Source organism: Nicotiana sylvestris, chromosome 8 (genome assembly GCF_000393655.2).
Source record: "Nicotiana sylvestris chromosome 8, ASM39365v2, whole genome shotgun sequence".
NCBI lineage: Eukaryota > Viridiplantae > Streptophyta > Magnoliopsida > Solanales > Solanaceae > Nicotiana > Nicotiana sylvestris.
This window is the reverse complement of record NC_091064.1, coordinates 129,456,782-129,462,152: the sequence shown is the minus strand read 5'-3', so window position 1 is coordinate 129,462,152 and position 5,371 is coordinate 129,456,782.

Genomic DNA, 5,371 nt, shown 5'->3' with positions numbered 1-5,371 from the left:
CTAGGGCAGAATTTTGAAAATGATTCTCAAAATTCCGGAGCAGATCCAACAAACTTCATTGCATGCAGAACACCCGAAGGATCAAACTGGGGAACCCTCAAAATTCTAATGTAAGGAAGCCGCAATGTCTCTAAATGTGTCCAGTCATTAGTTCATCTAATTTACTTAATACTATACACCACTATGTTTCACAAAATGATTCTATTCCATTAATAATGCACATTTTCGAAAACTTTATTTCTGTGACAGCCTGGTGTTATCCAAGGCAACTCGAACAGGGCCTCCAGAGCAAAGCAAAGCAAAGCAAGCAAACAAAGGCACGAACCAACCTCCCCTACAAAACTCACGATTTTTCTATGGATGCAGCCACAGTGAACATAACAGGAGTATTCGCAAAATCACTATCCTTATAACAATCAGGCCACCAGACGCAAATATATCTCCAGCTAAGAAATATTCTACTCTTGTTTGCTACTTGTTCATTGCATAAGGCTAAGCATTGCCTTCTCTTTGCATGAGACTAAGCCATGTCTCAAATCTTGCATGAGGCTAAGCCATGCTACTATATTTGCATAAGGCTAAGCATTTCCTTCTCTTTGCATGAGGCTAAGCCCTGCCTCCATATTCGCATAAGGCTAAGCACTGCCTTCCCTTGCATGAGACAAAACTCTGTCTCAAATCTTGCATGAGGCTAAGCCCTGCCTTCATGTTTGCATAAGGCTAAGAATTACATTCTCTCTGCATGAGACTAAGCATTGTCTCAAATCTTGCATAAGACTAAGCCCTGCCTCCATATTTGCATAAGGTTAAGCATTGCCTTCTCTTTGCATGAGGCTAAGCCCTACCTCCATATTTGCATAAGGCTAAGCACTTCTTTCCCTTGCATGAGACTAAGCCCAGTCTCGAATCTTGCATGAGGTTAAGCCCTACCTCAATATTGCATAAGGCTAAGAATTGCCTTCTCTTTGCATTAGACTAAGCTCTGTCTCGATCCTTGCATGAGGCTAAGCCCTGCCTTCATATTTGCATAAGTCTAAGCATTGCCTTCTCTATGCATGAGACTAAGCCCTGTCTCCTCTCCTTGCATGAGGCTAAGCCCTGCCTTCCTGATTGCATAAGGCTAAGCTCCGCCTTTCCTTGTCCAATGTTGAATGTTACACTATCTGAAACCTAGCCCCAATTTGCCTTTTCCGGGGCTAAGCTTTGTCCCGATTTTATGCAAGACTAAGCTCTGTCTTGTTTTCTTATATGATCCATCATCATGTCTCTATCCGAAGGCACCATAGTCCGAAGGCATCATCCTCATAGCCCGAAGACACCATGTCATTGCCTGAGGATCTCTAAGTACTGCAAATCATTATTCAAAGGTGTCATGGTTCAGAGGCTTTGTTTTCATGGACTGAGAACATCATTTCATAGCCTGCAAATCCCCTATCTCATGATTCATGGCCCGGGACGTCATGGTCTGAAGACGTCATCCTTTCCGTCCAAAGACAACTTTCATGGTTCAAAGGAAATTTGCATCATGTTTAAATTCTCACAGTAATCTATAAACTTGCATGCATTGTGTTTTGAGTTTTGCAGGAAATCCAGGAGGTAACCGTTCTTCAAACAGGACCAACCTTCGCTCCGATTTCCACTCATACCATTTTTTACCTTACTGCTATCTCAAACATAACCAACTCCCATAAATTACCTGCCTTTACTCTATGACCGTTCAGATACCTGCCCTGTGATACGTTCGTTACAATTCAGATTCGCCTTCATAACCCCGCATAAACCCATCTGATAGTATCATTCCCAAAAGAACCCTTTCTGAAACATACAATTATTCTCATAACAATTCCATCGGTTTCATTTACCGTTGGGTCCAGAACTACACATGGCCTGATTCCTGTAAAACCAGGGATATGTAGGCAGCTCAGAACCAGGGTTCGGCCTATATTTTTCATAACACACCCATTCAGTCAAAATCGGTCATCATTTCTTTACCCGACAACTCTTTCATACTTCCCGAGTAAAGAGTGGCAACTGTTGATACCGAATTTTTTCCTCATATATTTTTAATATGCATATATATTTTCAAAATAGTGCACATGCATTTACAAGCATGCACAAATATTTTTATAATTTTTCCTATAATTTTAAAGGCTTTAAACCAATTTATTTCTACATTTTTATTATACAAATATCCAATAATATCTCTCATATTATTTTATGATTATTTAATCATCTAAATTCATCATTTATGCCCAAATAGTGCTTAAATATTTTAATTGCATTTTTTATAATTACATTTGCATTTTTCAAGCTAGAATTGCACATTTTGCAATAATTGCCCATCTATATGCATAATTATATTATATATACAGAAAATAATTTTTTATATTTTTATAATGTTAAGTAATTATTTTAAATCATTTTTTCATGCACAAATGACATTTGTACTATTTACTAATTATTTGTATAAGTTATTTTACTAATTTAATTGGGTATCTAAAACCTAGCCCATTTCTAATTAATTTCGGACCTAGCCCAATTGTATACACCAGCCCAATACCCAATTAAAACACCCGACCCAGAAACCCCTTAAATTAGGACTGTTGATCTATAAGATCAATGGTCCACACCAACCTAGCCTTTTTTAACTTAACCAAACCCAACCCTAATCCCTCATAACCCCAAACCTGCTGCCCCTGAATGCTCTCAATCTCCCCTATTTTACTCTCAAACCCTAAGCATTGTCACCCCAAATCCCCACCAAATCCCTTTTGATTCCAACCAGATATGGAATCATCTGGTGATTTCTTACCTTACCCGGCTCCCTTTCTCTACTGGCTAATCGATTATGGCGTAACATAATCACTTGCCTAACATGGAAAGTGGATCTCTCTTATTTTGAACCAAATCTAGTTGGAATCTTTATCTCTTTCCATCTATGTTCTTTCTCTATCTCCTTATGGTTCGAATCTCTGAGGTTTTTGCTTATTCCTTATTTTACCCTAAAAGCTAGGATTTAGATCCTTTGAAATCTGTTAAGATTCAGTACTTATTTTCGTTAAAAAGCATATCTATGTTTCTGCATGACTACTTGTGTTTCTTTTCAATATTTTATTAAAAGGCTTTCCGCTCAATTTTACTTATCCTAAAATTAGGGCCCTCAGATCTTTTCAGATTTGTCAGGGTTCTTTAATTTGGAGTATTTTTTCTTTAATGTTTTTGTGTATCCATGCGATCTATGTTATTCCTATAGTTGTTTTTAATTAATTTACTCATCCTGAAAATTAGGGTTTCAGATCTTCTCTATTCTTTATACTTTTCAAATAAACCTCTTGTTTATGTTCATTATACACAGTGTGATTATTTCGCCCTTATTTCTCTGCTGACTTTATAGTTTACCCAAAATTAGGGTTTTGGAACCCTTTTACTGAGATTTTAATCTTTTCTTTCCTGTCCGATACTAGTGCTTTCTTTTTTTGTTCGATTTACCTGTTCTTACCTTATTTGGACCAATGTCTGATTAATAATTTATGCTACTTCCCTTTGACTTAACCTTACTGGCCTGATTTTATTTTCTGGTTATTAAAGTCGACTTCTAATTGATTCTGGAGTTATTCCTTACCATATTTGACTACTAATTGAGTCCATTAACTGATGCTAGCCTGATTTTATGCTTGTTAATTGATCTATACCGACCTTAACTGATTGTTAATTAATTATTCATACCTTATTTGTGTGTGATTGGTTCATTACATTATGTGTTCTACTCTATTGTATGTTATAAAACCCTTCCCCTTTTCCCTTTTGAAAAAACACTCGAACTCTCCTATTCTCGCTACAAACTTAAGATCTCTCTTGCTCTTGTTCTGACTTCTATACTAAGTGGATATTATTTGGCCGGCTGAAAGCCAAGGCCAAATTATTCTCGAACCTACTTATTTCTGCATATTTACTTTCTCTTCTCAACTGGTATGTTCTAACTCCTGTTATCTTGTTCTGTTCCATATGATTATATGATTAGTTTACTTTAAACCTCGATATGCTTCTGTTTGCCATATGTTTTCTGTTTGCTTTCTTCCTAACTAGTATGCCTTAATTCCTGTTAACCTCGATACTACTTCTTTATAAACTAGTATGCTTTAGTTCCTGCTACCCTGTGCTATGTGTTTGGTTAGTTATTTCAAACTTCAGCATGTTTCTGTTTAATACATGTCTATATGGTCCCACCTAGTGATAATTAATAAACTAAGTAATATTTAGTAATATGAAACCATGATGGATTCAGTTGCATGCTCCCTATTAATAACAAGTTTAGGTATTCCCAATATGTGTGGTCGGTTCTGTCTGTAATTCAAGTATCTTTGCTCTTGTTGTGATTGCTTTAATGACTAGAATATCATCCATGTCTACACTAATACCAATCTACTAAATAGGGACTCTATTCTATTTGCAGTCCTGTAATTTGAATCTATTTGCTCCTAAAAATCAAACTGTTTTCTAAACTTGTTCCCCTTACCCCCTATGTACTAGATTTCAAACTTCCACTCTTAGCTATCTTGGTTCCTACCACCTCTAGTGTGAGCACTGCCTTGGGTCCCTGAGACTCCTTTGAACTCTGACACATTGGAGCTGGTTTTCCAATCTCTTATGAATTCTATGTTGAATGTGTGGATCCAGTGGGAGCATTGCTGGGGTCCTTGAGGCTCTTTGGGAACTTTGACACACTGGAAGCTTGGCTTGAGGTATTGTGGATCCCTGCTATTGTTTCAAGGCTGTTGTGTTGAAAGCCTAGCTCTCAGGTTTATATTGGGCCTATTAAGGCTCCCTATAGTGTAATAAATATTGTTATATAGTTTATTCATTCTGGGCTATAATAATTTCTGTAATAAACAGATCTGGGGTTTGTTAGTAAAAGCTGGGGGGTATTTCCTTATCTTAGATTGAAACTCGGGTAGAAATCCTGCCTATAGGTTTATTGGTGATTATGTGAGTGTTACTACTTGTTTAGAGATAATGTCTATAGGACTTTCTAATTGCTTTGTTCTGCACTTCACTCGCATACTAGAAATCATGTTCATAGACTCTTTGCATTAAAAATCCTGCCTATTGTATCCATGCACATTTTTACATGCATTAGTAACCATGCCTATAGGATCCTATCTGTTTGAATAATAATTTTCCTGGCAATGTGTTTAAAGAAATCTTCCCACGTGTGATTAATAGATATCATGCCTATAGGAACTAAAAATCAGTTAGATACAATGCCTATAGGAAATAAAGGAATAAGTTTCAAACCTAGACATCATGTCTATAGGATTTAATCTAATAGATATTATGCATATAGGGTGAAATCAGTTTGTAAACTAAGAAA